The following is a 20,175-nucleotide window of genomic DNA, read 5'->3' as shown; positions in this document are numbered from 1 at the left end:
ACAATGTGTTAATGTCCATGAGTTACATACACCAGCAGTAACAATTTGTTAATGTCTATGAGTTACATACACCAGCAGTAACAATGTGTTAATGTCTATGAGTTACATACGCCAGCAGTAACAATTTGTTAATGTCTATGAGTTACATACGCCAGCAGTAACAATGTGTTAATGTCCATGAGTTACATACGCCAGCAGTAACAATCTGTTAATGTCTATGAGTTACATACGCCAGCAGTAACAATGTGTTAATGTCCATGAGTTACATACGCCAGCAGTAACAATTTGTTAATGTCCATGAGTTACATACGCCAGCAGTAACAATGTGTTAATGTCCATGAGTTACATACGCCAGCAGTAACAATGTGTTAATGTCTATGAGTTACATACGCCAGCAGCAACAATTTGTTAATGTCCATGAGTTACATACACCAGCAGTAACAATTTGTTAATGTCTATGAGTTACATACACCAGCAGTAACAATGTGTTAATGTCCATGAGTTACATACGCCAGCAGTAACAATTTGTTAATGTCTAGAAACATACGCCAGCAGTAACAATTTGTTAATGTCTAGAAACATACCCCAGCAATAAAAAAATATTAGTTCTAGAAACATACACCAGCAGTAACAATTTGTTAATGTCTATGAGTTACATACGCCAGCAGTAACAATTTGTTAATGTCTAGAAACATACGCCGGCAGTAAAATTTTGTTAATGTTAAACCGCCCACCAAACTTCTAATGTTCATTTCAGTAGACTACAGTAAAACAACACTGATTAAAATACCCAAGCCCGTAAGATCAACATGAAACGTAAAATTATCTGCGAAACAGTTTTCAATTAATTGCATTGTATAAAATGTGTACAAAAATACATGACCCGCTATGTATTTTCAAGAAAAATGCAATTAACTTTGCTTTAAATATACTTAATGCTTCCCGAACAGTATTGTAAATCACATACAATAGCCTTCGAATTTTTAAACTTATTCCGAAATGTTTTGGGTTTTTTTTCCGTCATTTTCAGAAAGTGTTAATCAAAGTTTCGTATTAATCCTTCGTCGCAGGGGAATTACGGGAAAATGAATTGATTGTCTTATAACACTCGCTTACCATTACTGTGACATAATAAAACAAGTAACTTATTACTTGTTTTTATGTTAACATGATCAAATGCAGTGTGTGTGTTACAGTTCTTTAAATGGTCATAGAAGGTTTTGTTTTAATGTACAAAAATGAATACATAAAATCCGGAGTAAAAAAAACTTTTTTACCCATAACTAATTAAGTCGTCTTATTCTTTTTCTTTCTCTTCTTCTTCTTCTTCTTCTTCTTCTTCTTCTTCTTCTTCTTCTTCTTATTATTATTATTATTAAGTTCCCGAACATGAAGTGTTGGGGACTTATTGTTTTTACTCTGTTTCTTCTTCTTCTTCTGCTTATTATTATTATTGTTTTTAAGTCCGCAAACACGAAGTGTCGGGCACTTATTGTTTTTTTACGGTTGTTTTTACCAGTGAACTTGTTCGCGTGTTTTCTCGGAAACTAATGGAGGGAAAGAAAGGAAACTTTCTATGAAGTTGGGCCTCACCCCACAGCTGTGCATCAATGATTCAAACAAACTTCCATTTCAAAATGGTTGCCAAGGCGGTCGAAAATTTGATTTTGATGAAAATTGACATCTAGGTTCTTAGAGCCGTTCTCAGTAATAATCTGTGGCTCCATTGTCAATTTGAAATACGTATCGGTCGCCATTTTCAAAATGGCCGCCACCGTGGCTAAAATTCAAAGTTATCCAATTTTGATGAAAATTGATATCTAGGTTCTTTAAGTCATCCGATTAAGAATTTGCGGATCGATCGATAATTTGAATTACGTATCGACCGCCATTCTCAAAATGGCCGCCATCGCGGTCAAAAATTCAAAGTTGTTCCATTTCGATCAAATTTTATATCTAGGTTCTTTACTCGATTCATTATATGCAGTTCAACTGACGATATGTTTCTCAAAAAATAGACCAGGAAACGGGAGGCGACTTCTACACGTTTCGTTGAAACGTAAATTTTAATTCCTTATTACTTTAACAATACGTCTTTATGATACGATGCTATTATGTTATTTTATTATATATAATATTATTTTAATTATGTATATCAAATATTATTTATGTATTTGATAATATATATTTTAACAAATTATTCTTCCGAGGGAAAAAAAAACGAGACTAAACAGTTTTTGTCCTGACACATATAAATGTCATATAGTACAACCATCAGAAGTTTATCACATAATATGCATTCACTGAACGATAGCTAAATGAGTTTTGATAACTCTACAAATAGTCAATTATACCGCAAATCAAGCTTTTACAAAATTTATTGTCCTTTTAAACGAATAGCGAGTAAGTATTTCAAATCAATCTGGAACACTTAAATGCCATAGTCGTATATTGAATCGGTTTATAATTGTTTACTTAGAAGTACTTTGTAGACTGGAATTATTTACATGCCCTTTTATGTTTTTTATACGACACTATACCTATGTAACAGTAGATTATTTTTGTATTTATTAAAAATACATGTATTGTAACTGCATATTTCAACATTTTATTATTCAAAGAAAGGTTAAATATTATGAGAATGGATGGATGGATATGATGTCAAATAGACAACCCCACCGGGATGAAACATGTGCGCTGAAGGCCTCCCATTGAGCGACTAAGAAACCCTTACTCCACAGGGTTAAAGTTTGTTTCAATAGTTTTTATCGTATTTGTAACCTGATATTAAAATCATGCAGGTATTGTAGGAATCAAGCATGGTGAATAGCTTAGCATTTTCACACAGCAAGACTGTTTATCAATAAGATCTGCTGTCACGGTTTTTACGTTTTCAGATATCCTTAGTGTAAACGATGTTATAAAGCCATGCAGCAAATAAAAAAAATAAAAATGTTATTTGAAAGTATATATAAATGTATGTGGTTATCCTGGATTTTATAAGACAGTTCAGATTATAACAGTATCGATAACTGTTGAAAGGTAGAGTCAGTCGAAATATTGAGCATACCGATAACAATTCTGTTCTGTTTTATTCCTGGACGCGAATCTATTCTTAGTTAAAAGGAACTGAAGTATCAAAAAGCAATGTATGAAACATAAACTTTCCCAAAGTTGGTTATATCAAACTTTTTCAATAATTAAAAATCAATGATTAATTAGATGAATTTCACATTCCTCTTTTGGCCATAAATGTAAAGTGGTAAATATGAGAGGCCGAACACACTATATTTAATGATAAGTTCACGTGCAAATGTAGTAGATGGCATATGTAGTACATTACTATTTGTACTCATTCGGATTCTTATTGTGTGTTGACACATTTATCCACCAAAGTTAACAAAGATGACAGAAATAATTTGATCAACGATAAATTTGTTTTTGGGTTTATATTTATCTTTACCCATGCAGACTTTATGTTGTTCATGACGCAATATGTCTGCTTCGTTTCCCGCCATTTATAAGCAAAATAAAATGAAAATCTTATTTGAAAAAAAATATAGAATATTTAAATTTAATTTGAATTAACTTTTCAATACATTTTATGGATTTAACAGTATATTGATGTAGAATAGTAAGTTGCAGTCATTCTGATATTTAAAAAAATATTACTACTCAAATATTTAGACTATTAGAGATATGACAAAAAGATAAAATGAGGTTATCCACAATGTGACATTTGCGATAGTGATATTAAAAAGTCTCCAATGTTTCTCCGAGCGTTATGTAAATTAAGAAATATATTATAGACATGCAGACTTTTGCTATGACACGAATATAGAAAGTTTACAGGTGATTCGAATAAAAAAAAAAACATGCGCATTTAAATAAGGAAGAAAGACGCAAAAAGGAAAACGTTTACAAAATAGTATACCATGAAATCATGAAAAGTCATAAACAAGAAATAGGAATCATACTTCAGTTAATTAAAAGCGCGTGTTCAAAGCACGGAAAATAGTGATGGATTAGTATACACACATCTTAATGAAATTTACGTGCATATTGCAATGAACAGCTAAATATCTTTCCATATCTTTCTTATAATTTCCTCACATCGTATTTAATGCCGAGGAAATGCGACACATAACAGCAATATCGCAGGTTGGTTTGTGTAAAACAATCAATAAATGGTTTACATGGACAGATTTGTATAAGGCAGTTTCAACTACATATTCTTTATAGGTTAATATCAACATATCAAAGGGCATAGTCCTGTACAGTGGATAGGTATGGTAGTATATCATTGTTAAAGGAAGATATTGTATCAGAGAAAGTGAACCTTAAGACCTACTACAAGTCACTTGGTTCATTTCTAAGGAAATTGTGAAAACCTGCATGACTTTCAGTTTACTCTTCATGGTCAAATTATATGAAGCTGTGCTTAACAGGAAGACTGAAGTGAGTCTAGTGAAATGTCAATGCTTAAATGATGTCTAAGGCTTTTCTTCATAAAAAAATGTGCTTCGAAATTCAATACAAAATAAATTTCATGACTAGAAACGTTGTGATCTTTACTGGGGACAACCAGGTTAATACTAAGTTCAATTTTCTAATACTTTTTGTTTTTATACAGATATTAATGAAGTATTACGGAATTATAGATATTAAATGAAGGATTTTGTATATTTCTATCTCCATGGCACTTCATAGAAATTATTGTCTAATAACGGTGTCAGAAATTAAAGAACATTTGACTACACATTATAATTGGTCTGTCACTGTTTGACATGCAAGCACTACAAATAAACATAGTCTTGCTGTAGAAAACTGTTTTCATTGTTTTGGCATAATGTCATTAAATAGTATGATGTCAGATTGATTTGTCGGCGTATCTTTTTATGTAAAATTATATCTTGGTCTAGCACTTCTGATATGTCCATAAAACGTATTTTCCCACTGGTTTACCTTCTAGAATTATTTTATACCATTAATGTGTCATTAGAAAATTAAATCAAAAAGCGTTGGTTATCTTTCACATTTAATTTTTATTACTGACAACAAATGACTTTTTGATATAATGAAAGACAAGATGATGAGTATGGACTAAGATAATTTCGTTTTGATTGCATTGATATTGAATACTGCTTTGGAGTCATGTAGCTTTTTGCAAAATAACTATACTCTCGTGAATAAAAACTGACATTCAATGCATATTTGCTTATACATCACAAAATAGGTCACACAAATTGGAATAAAATTGAAAATAATTACTTATTGTGATCTAGCTATACGTAGATAAAAAATGATGTCTATATATTCTTTTTAATCAACAAAAGTATTTGTCTGCATATATGAATACATTGTAATGACATGTTCAATAAAACAACAGTTTATGAGACCTCATTTTGTTTCAGGCCGAATTTAGTTAAGATTTTGAAACAAATGCAGGAAACGTATGATCTAGGTTAACATACCTTTTTAGCGGGTAAAATATTTATTAGTCATCAGTTCACAAATTGTTAACTGCCCATTCCATCGAATCAAATAATAATCGCCCAGATTTCGTCGTGAACTAGATTACCAATTGAATAAACCTGAAATTAAACAAAAAATCAAATCGAAAATTGAAGTAAATTAAAAACAATTGACCACAATACTTCCACGAAAAAAAAAACATCTAAAAAAGGACTTGTGAATAATAATGACTTATTAGGATTGTTCAGTGATTATATCATAATCTAAATTTACTTTATTTTAAAATTGAATTAAAAAAATATTTATCATTAATCATTGCTAAGTGTTGACTAGTTGATGAGATTATTGATGGTTAAACGTTCGCTTAAAATTTAAATATGTAGCAAAATCTAATCATAAGACCTTAACCTTGTATTTCATGTATCCTAGAATGATTATAAATCCATTGTTTGATATATCAATATTACCATTACGTATATATGTATGCTGGGAACTCATATATTACAACACTTGTAATGACAATATAAAACAGATCTTTAAAGGGTTTTTTTATGTAATTCAGGAAAACGTTTTGTTATACGATGGGCATCATCATGATATTATCAATAAACCATTATGTGTTTTGAGAAATGGAGAAGATACAGCATGATCTAGCCTTTGAACAGTTACGTAACATTTCATTTATAATATAACTACGTTGTTCGTCCGGTTCTGGATTTGCTATATTTCTTTGTGTAATTTTGTTCTCATCATTTAAGAATATCCTCGTGTAAGTGTTATCTATTCGTTTTGCTATTTTCATTTATTTTTATGTGCATATGATTTCGAATTTATGTTTATTCTCATTATTTATTCATATATGCTCTGTTTTGGAGATTCGAAAAACAGTCTGCATCTCACCTTTTAACATACAATTAACCTATTGTCCCAATGCCAAAGTAACCAAACTTAAGAGTTAAACTGATTTTGTGTTTCAACTAGCTAGTTGCATAAAGCGAGAAATCAGTCGTTCACCACACAGTTGAACTTCCACTGTAGATAATTAATATCGTATTTTTTTTGAATTAACTAACTAAATTGTCAATTATTATAAGTCGAAACAAAATTACCACACAAAATTATTATGATGGAGCGTTGTGAAACTTGGTAAAATATGAACTTAACAAAGTACTTAATGAATAGTGTGTGCAGACATCATGGATAAAGGCGTTTATTTACGACAGAATATGATGATTTTGTTTCTCCTTTTAAATTGGTTAAATGCATGCAAACATTTGTGAAATTACTTTCAGTCAAAAATCAGGTAATGTATATGACTAACATCGTACATCAGTAAAAAAATGCCTGTATTTAAATGTTTCACTGGCTTGCGAGTAAAGTAATGCATGCTCTATTCAGAATATATGCCCAAATAATCTACTAATCTTAAAGTTTTATAATTGAGTAGTATACAAATTTAAAGGTGAATTATCAATGGTGTTACTAAACAATCTTAAACCTTTAGTAAAAATGAGTAATAACACATTTGTATTGATGGACTATCTACAGAAAATCTTTGTATGTGATGAATCTGGATTATACAACTGCCAACTGATAAGATAATTTCGCGGTGAAAGAAGCTATTTTACTTTTTTTAAGTTATCTGATCAGACGCCTGTATAATAAAGCTATGTTTACTGAATCAATGACAAAAATGTTTCTCTGATATGTGCTATGGATATGTTTTAAGACTAAGATTCTAATCAAACAACTGATGCCTATTAAACTACCAATCAGGTGGCAAGCTAAAGTCTTTTCTTCGCTGATAAAACGTTACTGATAAGTGGCTATTTGGATACCAGGGTGTTAAATAAGACAAAACACTCAAAAAGAATAAAATGTCATGTCCGCGGTAGACGAACGAGGAATGGATAACTGTATTAAAGTAAACAAATCGGTTACGATGACGATGGTAAGTGATGACTTTCATTTTTAAGCAACACAACATGTTACAAAAGCCTAATTGAAAGAAATCTAGAGGTGTACAAAAAATCCCGGCAAGCTCTGGCATAACGTATGACATCCATTCGCAGGAGCTGAAGGGGTTTTGCCATAGATGAAAGAAAAGTTGACTATACGACAAATCATCCCGTTCGTTGTATAGTTTCCTTCCCGCTTCCATTAATATAACAGTTCATAACTTCCGTTATGTTTAATTGTACAAAAATTAGTTCAACTAGAACATTATTTTTTTGAGTTTTGTAATCAGATCAAGATTATTTTTATGAAATTAAGAATTGTTATTTTGCAGATTTTAATAAAGGTCTAAAGAAAATGGGTGCTGTTGAGAATTTCGTCGTCAAAATGCCGCGTGTTTTAACGGTTAATTCAAAATGACTTTCTCAGCTTCTGAGAAATCATTTACTGCTTATTACTGGTATACAAGAAAATATATCATATCAAAATTTCTATTAACAAATTTTATGATGGAGTACAATGTACAATCGATAATAAATTTCCTTCCAACAATCGTTGTTTATCATGAGACACATTTTTTTTTATATACATTGAAACTTGTTAAAGTCCTCTCCACCTTACAAAGATATCGTTGTAATGGTTGGACGACGAATATTGAAGAAAAACTGTAACCGTACATAAACTATGAAAATGGAGATACAAGCTGATACTAGTGAATTACTTAGGAACCTGCTTTCAACAAACTTTTAATTTTCCTATTTATTTTCAAATTAAGTCGTGAAAATAAAATATGAGCATTTCATCATTGTTGAATTTTCAGAATAAATTACGAAAAGAAGGTTCTATCGTCTATACCGTACAGTTTTATAATTATATACAGATCTGATATTGTTAAACACTTCTGTTCTTTGCTTTTGAAACTTCTGAAAACCCCGAAAAATCCAAATTCAGGTAGGTCTTGTTTAATCAAAATCAATCATAAACAATATAACAAGAAAAACTTACGGATAAACGTTATCTATTTTGCACTGTATAATATATATATATATTATCTAAGGTGTAAGAAAAGAATACAACTTACCAAATATAACGATACTTTATATGAAAAATAAATTCCGTAAAGAAATAAAAACTAACTATATCATGAAGAGTTAAATTCCCAAAGGTAAACTTTAGATCCAATACACGTCAGTTAAATGTTATCCAATATTCGTATCAAGAACTTTTATGCTGAAACCGTACAATGTATTAGCTGTCAAGTATTTACTTAGAACCACTTTGTAGATTTGTTTTATTTACATACTATTTCATCGCTTGTTATCACACGAACAGGAAGTATTTGAATTATCCCAACCCATGTTTGATGCCATTTATGTAAAACTTAGGTATTTTCATTATTCGTTTAGTATTCCTTTAGTATTAATGCCGCGTAAAGTGGTAACATTTGAGATTTATGCTGATCGTCACATATATGTTTCCGAAGTTCTTTATACATAATGAAGTATAATGCATCTGTATACTGTTTAAAACATATGTTTGTTTTTTTTTAAAGGTGAGGCAAAAGTACATTTGAATCATCCAAATTTTACATTGCACGTAATCAATGAAATTCATGTATATTGTAATTGTGATGTGATGTGATATGACAAAAACAGAACCCGGGATGATACGCTTGTAACAGCTCGTGCCGTAAACAAAATACATTTTTCAGTATTCACAGGTCATTCAACAAAATCATAGTTTTTGTTTTAATGGTAAAACTATTACAATATTTGACTATTGATATGATACAGACTGCAATTGTAAATAATATGAGTCTCGTGAAGCCAAATAACAAATAAACCTGTCCCCAGGGTGCTTTGGAAAGACAAAATAGTCGATAAGAGTATATGTCAGGAGGTATTAGTCCACAAAGTCTGAGACTTGATACCATCAATGAATAATACATTTTTTTATCGAGAGAAAAAAAAAACAAAACTGGCATTAATTTATCCTGAGCAAAGCATATTTTACATCCTATAGAGGAAGAAGCCAAAATAAATCACGTTATGTTCTAAAATAGTTTCTGAAATCAATAAATACTTCAATCTTTCAAAATTTGGAATTTACAGATGAAATGACAAGAGTAAAAATAAAAAAAGTAGTATATCACATTTGAAGAGCTAATTATTCTTTTATGTATTATATAATGGAAGATAAATAGATGATGGAATATTATCCTCTCGCTAAAAATATAATTGTAAATTTTCAAGACCATCAAATTGCAGTAAGAGCTTTTTTCCACGGGCTCGCAAATTATGTCATAGATTCACCACTTTCTATCGCTCGGGAGAAATGATTTGCGGTCGGTGGTAAACCAAATGACAAACTGGATAGACTTGAGACTCCGTGAACAATTACGTCAGTCTACATTAATATTTGCTTCTAACTTAAAACTGATATCGATGACATTGGTTTACTTATAACAAAGTGTTATATTTGATAATTAGATGTTCGTCCAATCGATCAGATAAACAATCTGACATTGACTGTAAACCATTGATGTGCAATATACCAATGATGTTCTCATTAAACTTCACATTTTAAAGATAATTGTTTCCCTATTCCATTAAAATATTGACAACAAATCAAGTTTTAAACGACCTTTCTGCGTGATGTGCGTTCTTTAAATTCACATACAGGAAGATATCAGAAAAATTCGTTACATCATGACTCAGGAATTTTATTGTTTCATTTTGCCATTTTTCAGCATGTCGTAACGGCAAGCAGTAGTAATTGATATTCAATAGATGAATATGATACAGTATATTGGTCCTTTATTTTATCACAACTAGATTGAGAAAATCGTCTCGGTTCAATGTTTAAATAGTAAGCTACAGACAACCTTCAGTGGCAGCGTTTGAAAAAGTGAAGATGAAATGGGTGTTTATTTTACCGCACATTTGCTTCGTATCCACCATATTTTTATAATTCTATAAAAAAATACTTAACGTATTTAAAAAGCAATAAATCCATCAGTGTCAGAACAATCATTTGGTTGTAATTTTTGATGTTTACGAAATAGCAGTCTTCACAAATTAGACTACCCAAGACGGTATCATGACACTTCTAAACACACTAATTAGTTCGCAAAAAATTCTAGATTCAGCATTATTAGCTCGTGTCTTATCATATTTTAATATGTTTATTCTGTTTAGAGATTGATGTAAATAAATAAATCGATGAATGTTGATGAATTCTATACGTTCAGAATAACACCAAATGACAATGGTTTTGCATATCATAACATACTGACAGGAAGAAATGGTTTCAATGATCTTTCAATATGTCATTTATTTGTGCGTTTTATATACTATACTTTGCTGAAATCAAATTATAATTTAAAATAACAGATTTAAAAAATATAGCAGGAAATGGAGGGGAACATATCTGAAAACATCATAATCACAATTGATTAAGAAAAATTTACATACAACTCAAGGAAACAAACCTAAACAATTACAGCAAAAACTACTGAAGAACGAGTTGAACACAAGTGCTCTAGAGGGTGAATTGTTTATTCTTCTAGTAATTATCTTGCCGAACTGTTCATGGACGTGCATATCCAGAGTAAAGTCGAAGACGGCAACAACTTAAGTACCTTAATAGTCATTAAGATTAACAGCGAACAAAACAGTAACATTTTCTACTTAAACTCTACCAAAACAAAGTATTTTTTAACTGTTTTATTTTGAGTATAACTATTTATTTCATGATTTCTTTAGATTAACCAAAGTTGGATTTAATTGTTATTGGAAGGGAACGTCTTATATATGTAGGTTTGAAACCTGATTGTTCCATAGTACATAACGTAATTTTGAAATGAATATGCAAACTTTATATGCTGACACAGAAAATTTTATAAAATAAAAACAAAGGAACAAACACGGATATAAATTGCTTACTTATAATAAAAAAGTATAAATTCAAAGTTTCAGGCTGTTGCTAAGCAGAACGTTTCGCATAACCCGTTAAACTATCTTTGAATAATTTAACTAGTAAATAGAATGTGGTTCTAAAGTACTTGCAATTCTATAAACACGTATATCAATTAAGGATATTCAACTTTTAGAGTGTGACTATCATTTCATGTATTAGAATGATGTTTAATACCAATTACACCAACGGTCGCATTTGATATTCAATCAAAACGGAAAAGGTATCAGACAAGCCCCCAGGAATAGATCAGGAAAGTGAATTCGAAGTGAAAGTAGCCTTTGAATTGATTTAAAATTAAGCTATGCAATTGAAAAACCAAGGAAGAATGAAAACGAATTATTTAGAGTATCTAGATCTGGTCCGTTAAATTCTCTAATAATGGACAACCGTTTACCTATCCTATCACACCCCTTGTCTGTATAATATTGTCCACAGTTTTCCCCTCTAATGTTATCTGTGTTATATTGTCCACGGGTTCTCCCTCTAATGTTATCTGTGTTATATGGTCCACGGGTTCTCCCTCTAATGTTATCTGTGTTATATTGTCCACAGTTTTCCCCTCTAATGTTATCTGTGTTATATGGTCCACGGGTTCTCCCTCTAGTGTTATCTGTGTTATATTGTCCACGGGTTCTCCCGCCAATGTTATCTGTGTTATATGGTCCACGGGTTCTCCCTCTAATGTTATCTGTGTTATATTGTCCACGGGTTCCCCTCTAATGTTATCTGTGTTATATTGTCCACGGGTTCTCCCGCCAATGTTATCTGTGTTATATGGTCCATGGGTTCTCCCTCTAATGTTATCTGTGTTATATTGTCCATGGGTTCTCCCGCCAATGTTATCTGTGTAATATTGTCCACGGATTCCCCCTCTAATGTTATCTGTACCATATTGTCCACGGGATCCCCTCTAATGTTATCTGTGTTATATGGTCCATGGGTTCTCCCGCCAATGTTATCTGTGAAATATTGTCCACGGATTCCCCTCTAATGTTATCTGTGTTATATTGTATATGCTATTATCTGTGTAATATAGTCCACAGAGTCCCTCTTTTTGTTATCTTTGTTATGTTTTCGACGGAATCCCCCTATGCTGTTATCTGTGTAATATATCCGCGTATTCCCCCTATGCTATTATCTGTGTAATATAGTCCACAGATTCCCCTTTATTGTTATCTGTGTAATGTTGTCCACGTACCCCCACCTTTATTGTGATCTGAAGACTTAAAAGATATGCAGTACAAAAAAAGAAAAAAAAAGAAAACTCTGAATTTATATTAATGTGTATTATGATATTCAATTGTTATCATCAGCTTTGTACCATGTCCTTAATATCTGTGTGGCTAATGAAGATTTAATACCCCATAGTCATTTTTAATTCGCATAACTTGGTCAAACATTGGAAACAATACCACATACTATACATCATGTAGGTTATTTGACATGACAGAATATAGCAGATATGAAATTTTTAACACATAAATATAAATTAATCATGAACATATAGTATGATTTTCTACAAAGTAGGGTGAATAGCAGTAGTATGTAATTAACAATTGAGTATTTTTTTTTTAAAGAAAGTCTCTACGAAGTTAAAAGCTCTATAAATAATATTGCACAATTTTCTGATACTTTCTAAATTAAACAGCTACAGAAGCTTTTAAACAAAAGTTTCTTTTCCAAAATTAAGGTTCAATAAGCAGCTATCTTAAATCTTGATAAAATGGATATACAAGTATAAAATGGAATAAGGAAACGAGACGTCACACTAATAAATATAAAACCGGGAGTGACATCAGGTGGTCTGGAATCATAAGCATGTCTTGATCCACCAGTGGCAATTGTCACATTGAAAGTGAGTAATATCCAGTAAAAGTTAAAACAATGAAATAATGTTGTTCCCAGCATCATATGTCAATGCGTAGTCACAAAGGGGTGCCATAAATAACAATGGATCAACTCCGTGTACAATTCATACTTGGGCGATATCACAAAATTTAACAAAGAGTAATCAAGGATACAAAAATTCGAGGAGAAATCAATAGGATATAATCAAATGATAAAGACCAGACAGGGAAAACTGACACACATAAAACAGAACATGAAATAACCAAATAACACGTTCATGATATTAAAAGCAAATGAGCACCTCGGAGACCACCAAAAACTGTGAGCATGGACCAGAGTAAGCGTAGTTTCATGATGTTTATATTATAGAAATGGTGGAAAACCATCCAATATAGAAAGCAAGATTCTGGAATTATAAGAGGTCTGATGTGGAAATGTTGTACTTCAATCCTTACTAATCTTTTCTTTTGCTTGATGCTAACTCATTTGTATGAACATGTTAACATCAGTTCTTGTGTCATTATCAGACTTTATATGTTTGCACATTTCTATAATCAAGCAAATTATGGTGAAAACCTCCGCACAAAACAATAAACAAAATTGAACGAGCTATTCATAGGTTACAAACTGTAATAAATTAAAGTTATAAATTGTATAATGTATATATAATGACTGTATCAAAACAAATTCCAGCGTAGCATATCTTTAGTACTCTTATATCACTATTTTCGTGTTGTCTTTTGATCAAAATATGAAATAAAAAAAATCAAGTATTATTAGAGATATATTTTTTCTAGAGTACAGAACCATTACTAACAGAAGCATGTTGCCAATATCCAGGAAGTTCCACATGAACGATTACATCCATTACCTTGTTTATGACATCATTAACTATCGATGAAAAATAACGAGTTTCATAACAAATCATTAATTCTTGGGCATAATGTATTTATTCAGATAGTTTGAGTACTGCACTTTCATGTTTCATTGAAAGACCAGTTATTTAGAAATTAGGAATGAAGCACTGTAAAACAAGGATGCGTTGTTTTCATTTACTAAATACCACGACAAGGTTCAAAACATTTGTAGTTTATAGTTTATTTAAAGCTAATGTCAACACTTCTTCTAAGGATTTTATCATTCTAGATGAACCCTAAGAAATGTCTAATTATTTGACGCTTTCAATACAGGGTAAATTTAAAGCACAATCGTGCATGTCATTTCCAATTTTAGAAGTAATGTCTCTTCCAACCGTTTTGAATTCACTATTATTTCATGTATTTATTTTTTTGAAAATCCTACTCAATATGCAAACCTTAAGAATAAAAGCTACAGATTGCACATCTGTACTTCCATGCATAACAATAATGACCTTTCCAATGTTATTTTGGCCGTCCAGCCATGTTTCTAGTTTTTAAAATGAAAAGATCGAGAAAGGATTTTAATTAACATGTTGTTGAAAGGAAATTCTAGACATCCCTACATTTGTATGAATTTCAAATCTGAATGTCATCAAGTTCACTGGATAGGCCAAAAAATTAAAGTAATTTATTTATCGACCAGATCCGTATGGTCTTTTATAAGGGGAACGTGCATGAATTGGAATACTGCCCATTTGTTCCGCATTTGTAAATTTTAGGCAAAATAAAGGTGGAATTTTGTAGGACAGCTGGAAAGTATGAACTTGTTCATTACTTATTAATTGCTGGCCTATCAAAACAAAAGATTCCAGGGAGCTGTCTATTTGTCTGTTTTAATTTTAGTAGCCATGTCAATATGTAATTTTATACATACATGTTACATATAGATATAACAACGAAGATAACAAAAGTCTACATTTTGCAACTTTAAGATCATGTAAGCACAAATACACAATGTTCTCATGAACTGTTCATTGTCACTTGCCAAGATATATCAAATAAGAAGCTGCATCAGCATACTGCACTACTACTGTCATCTTTACGAAGCCTGTGTTCGAGATGTTGTGGTCTGTTGCCAATATTACAATCTCTGACTGTTTTGTGTGGTTATGTGGTCGGTAACGTGTACGTTTTCTACACTTTCCTGTAGTACCAGTGGCAGTTCTGCTGATCTGCGTCGGGCTCTGCATACTAACGCTGTGATGACCTCTCTGTATGCAATATGCAATATGTAGTCCCAAATTTGCGATTTCTTCGGACATAGCAATCAATTACCTATTTACTTTCACTTTACAAACCGACTTCGTGACGTTACAGTTCAACCGATCATGGTTGCGCCCATAGGCGCGGGAAATTCAAATTTCCTAATTATAAATCTCGATTAAATAATTAAGAAAAGGACATTATTTTGTTTCAATTTAATTTTCATGAATATTTAACAGATTAGTTTCGATATTTATGACTTGCATAATAACATGGTTTTCTCCTTTAATGAGAGTGGTATGAAAGTAACACAGATGTATGTTTATACACTCAAAGTTTGAAATAAAATAAACAGAACATAAATTGTATGACATTCAACAGTCAACTTAAATACACCAGTCGGATCTAGTGTAATTTCAAAGAAAGGGTTCTCTCATTTTCTGTGAACAGAGTGGCATATTGAGAATACCAATCGGATACAACTGTTGTTTGATGTATAATCAAGATTTTATACATGCACTAACTTGTCTTTGAACTCAAACTACATTAACCGATTTAGAAAACAAAAAAAGTTGTTAGTTATGAGCTATGTTATTTTCGTCTTTTCAAGATAATGTCATAAATATCATCATTAGGAATGAAATTAAATTGTCTTGCATGATAGAAGATAAGGTCAATGGAACAGAAGGAGTTAGTCATAGGTATACGCATACTTTTACCAGGAAACGACAGACTACTCAATAACAAGTGTGGTAAAAAGGGGTAATAATCTTCCTACAAATGTTATCTCATACTGTACTGCGATGATGCCTACTTTGAATATGTTTTGTTTTGTTTCGTTTTGCCTTTGCTTTTGTTTGCGTTTTTTTTTTTCTTTTTTTTTCTTTTTTTTCTTTTTTGATTTTGTCCGATTAAAATAGCAATACCTTTGAATACATTTGATGTCCAAGGTAACGCTCAAATTTAAGTGGTTATTAAGTTATATGTTATAACATCCTTTGTTCTCTATGTATACTGCATATAAATTCTTACATTCTCTACAAGATCTTGTAACACGAATAACCTTGAATTCCCTAAATATTTTAATTCCTTTTAGTAGCAGTCTTTAAAAAAGTCAGACAGGAAGTGATTCATGCATGTCAAAAACCCACTGAAGACAGGAAGTGATTCATGCATGTCAGAAACTCACTGAAGGCAGGAAGTGGTTCATGCATGTCAAAAACCCACCGAATGTTTTATTTCTTCTTCAGAAACTGTTATAGATCACGTAACCAGTAAGAGTAAGTAAGTAAGAGTTATTGTTCTTGATTTAGTGTAATTTGGTTGATTTTTGTGGGATGTTAAAGTGTAGTTTTCTCAAAAGTACAGATCTAAATACAGAAAGGGTCATCGTCACATACAAATATAGCATATGTAGATCAAAAAAGCATCGTTTGATCCATGTTTTTTCTACATCATAAATCACCTTACCATAGGCAGTGTCTGAATTGTATATGGACTGGTATTTAATTAAAGAGAAAATACATCTTGAATTAAAAAATTGCGTGTCGCTATTATGAAAACATCGACCAATATGGTTAGACGAAATCAAAACATATTCGTTCCTTTGACATTGTTTTCTTCTTCCCTGGAATAAACGGTTATTGATGTTATGTAATACATTGGAGAAAAAAAAACCGATTTTAATATAATTACATTACAACCCTTGCACTTAGGGATGCAGACATTGTTTGGCGGAATCGAGAATAAAAATAAACCATTGGTCCAACGAGCTAAGACATAAGTAATAATTCAGATGTGTAAACAACAGGTAGACAATTAACTGAGAAAAGCAGTATTTGCAATATCAAGATTGCTCATTAAAATGCAGAAGTTTTAGATTTAAAAAAAAAATTGTTACTAAGGGATGTTCGCTGGTTATGTTCGGCCATTTTTGTCGTTTTTCAGTCACCTCCGTTTTTATCCATTTCATGGCATTCATGTTTTTTCCCAGTCACCCACTTTTCTTTTCATAAGGTCTTTAACTTCACCTTAAAATACTATTTGGGAAGCTTTATGAAATCTTTGTTATATCATCTATGGTTTTAACAAAAAAAAACCTACTAAGATGATACTTATAGAAAAATCAAAAGAAATCTGTTCTGGCAAAATTTCAAATGCTTCTATCTAAAAAACGAGCACACTGACCTATCTATATGTATTTTTAATCTTATATTGTTCTAGCATGAAATATGTTTAAAGATTTCACAACCCTTTGAAATCATTATTATATTTATAAGATCAGCGAACATTCTTAAAATCATATAAATAAATTTTCCTCTAGAGATGAAAATACCAAAATACCAATCATAAAAAATGTAAATTTGTGTATGCTGTACGCTTGTTTCAAGGAGTAATCTGTCATAAGAATGGCAGAAAATCATTTGAAATAATGTAATTTTAGAATGTTATTTTCTTCGGTGATTAAGTTTCTGGTGATATAATATAACTTGAGTTACTGTAACCATTCACATTCTACCAACAAACATTATCTAGTATTATACAACACAGAAATTTTGTTTTCCTTTAACAGTTTTTAAGACCCCAGGTTTTGTGTTACATGATTTTTTACCAAAACACTAGATTTAATCAAAACAAAAGAATAAGTTACGCCACAACTAATGAGAGTATGTGTTTGTACTGTAGATCGTATTCATTTTAAAGGCAAGGATATAATTGTGTATAAGAGTTCTCCCTAAGGTACTCGGAAAGGAAATACTTCTTATTAACTCATTTCGCATTCAACACGAATATTTTGAACCATTTGTTAATATGTATGTTAAATTGCCTTTCATTGTCTTGGGAAAAGTTTCCCCAGTTTTCTTATAAAGACTGCTTTAGTATATTGCGTTGTCGTCTACATAGATAGATATTGGTTCTATATTACATCACGGAAATACAACAACTGTGAGTGGAATTTCTGTAATTAACATATGTAGTTGTGTAAGCGAGTGTTTCTAGAAAAGCAGAGGACGCTTACCCTACCGATGCACCTGGTCCATGCTCCCAGTTTTTTAGTGGAGTCCGAGTTGCTCATTTACTTTTTTTACTTTGTATGTATGATTTTAGTTACTTTATGTTCTTTGTTGTGTATGTCTGTTTTCCATGTCTGGTCTTTGTCCCTGGATTACATTCTTTTGATTACCGCTATAACCTTGGTTCCCTTGATTACTCTTAAATATATATATTGACTGTTCTTTATAACTGTGTATAAAATGACATATATTTTAGACATCAACCATATATACAAACATGCAAATAAATCCTTAATACTGCATATTTAATATATACATAATGCCCGTTCCATATGTTTCTTTAATTATTCAATCTGAGATTTTCTAAACAGAACCATCCCAAGTAGAGGGATTTGGATCAATGTTACTTACATTGTTAAATATCATGCATAAGAAAATTTATCATGTGAAGTCAATCTTTGCCGGAATTACTGTTGGTTGACATCAAGTGTTCCTTATTTATCTTCTATTTATTGTTCTGGAATGAAACAGATAACAAATATAACGTTATCCTAATTTGGCTATTCTCATTTCTCTTATATTTCTTTACAAACACACGACCCTTTGATTGATGAACAGCCTAATAATTGTATTGAACTTTCAGGGCAAAGGAGAATCTCTAGTGAGTTTGATAAAATTTGTATAGTCAATATTATCTTGTGATTTTCCAAAAGTGTGTATCATTGTTCTCCCTTACTAAAAAATTAAATGTTTCTAAACTTACCCTGTTTTAAAAGTACTGCGTAAACGTTGGTTTTATAATCCTTTTTGATGTTTCATCATATATTCTTACACGAACAATCATGTAATAAATACATAGAATGTGTGTAATCACGTGCACAAATTTCAGAAAGCAGCTAACACAATTTTTGCACTTTCTGTAAAGTGATTATCGCAGTATAAATTGATATAAATCAAAGTTTTTTATTCAGACAATATCAAGGAAAAATTTAATTTCACGGAAGTCGTATATATATATATATATTTGATTCGTGCTATATTAAATCAAATCAAATCTACAACTATTGTTGATTTGAAGTTAATCACGTAGCTAGCATCAAAAAGTTCGGTATAATTCTAAAGACCGTTTTTAAAGTCTAAAATTTTACTTTTCTAAACTCAAATGATAATCAGTCGTATCGTAAGCTTAAAATGATTTATTTATTTAATGAACAAAAATTGGTTTGCAGTAGAAAAGCATGGTTTCTTTAGTACACTGTATCCAATAAGTGCAGAGAAATAAAGCATCAAAGCGTACATTAATGAATTGCCCAATTGATCTTGAAAATAAGTGCAAATGTTTAATGAAATTAAGAGTCTCCATTAACTCCTATATAATTTAATTTTCCAGCCCCTTCCAAATGTCAAATTAAATTATAGTTAACTTGGTATATCACTTAACTAAGTTGCCAAATAAGATCACCGTTGAAGGAAGTAATTTGGATCATTGTTAGAAATTAACGGTTTTCATTTATTATACTCGTAGCTTTAAATTCTAAACTTCCGTCTATTTCAGATTTATGGGAAAAAGTAACTGCACGTGAGGTATGACGACAATAACATGGCTATATATCTGTTCTGTATTCAAAATGTATCGGAAGTATAATTAAGCATAATTATGACAATCAACTTTATATCAGACATTACTTTTTTTACTATTTTATTTTTTTTTATTAACACTTGCCTCTGAACATTAAGTGTCTACACGTCAGACAGATATGTCCGAAATATCAGTTAACTTC

General features: G+C 31.1%; 1 protein-coding gene across 11 annotated transcripts in view; it reads right to left on the bottom strand.

Moving 5' to 3' along the window:
* The window catches only part of LOC148622974 (zwei Ig domain protein zig-8-like), a 48,396-nt gene extending 29,163 nt beyond the window's left edge, over nucleotides 1–19,233 (bottom strand). For 6 of the 11 annotated variants that reach the window (XM_088573383.1, XM_088573386.1, XM_088573384.1 and 3 more), the window contains exons 1-2: nucleotides 8,513–8,928; nucleotides 5,475–5,594 (exon numbers count right to left, since the gene is read on the bottom strand). The gene's annotated coding sequence lies outside the window, so the exon portion shown is untranslated. Of the gene's footprint in view, nucleotides 1–5,474; nucleotides 5,595–5,883; nucleotides 5,998–8,512; nucleotides 8,929–18,805; nucleotides 18,912–19,157 lie in introns of those variants that run through there. The other 5 variants (XM_088573373.1, XM_088573372.1, XM_088573374.1 and 2 more) reach the window with 4 other exon arrangements.
* Nucleotides 19,234–20,175: the final 942 nt, after the last annotated feature.

This window comes from Perna viridis, chromosome 3, assembly GCF_037379345.1.
Source record: "Perna viridis isolate PV_CMFRI_1.1 ecotype Kerala chromosome 3, ASM3737934v1, whole genome shotgun sequence".
NCBI classification, from domain to species: domain Eukaryota; kingdom Metazoa; phylum Mollusca; class Bivalvia; order Mytilida; family Mytilidae; genus Perna; species Perna viridis.
Note: the sequence above shows the minus strand (reverse complement) of the source record. Positions and strands in the feature narration are given on the sequence as shown.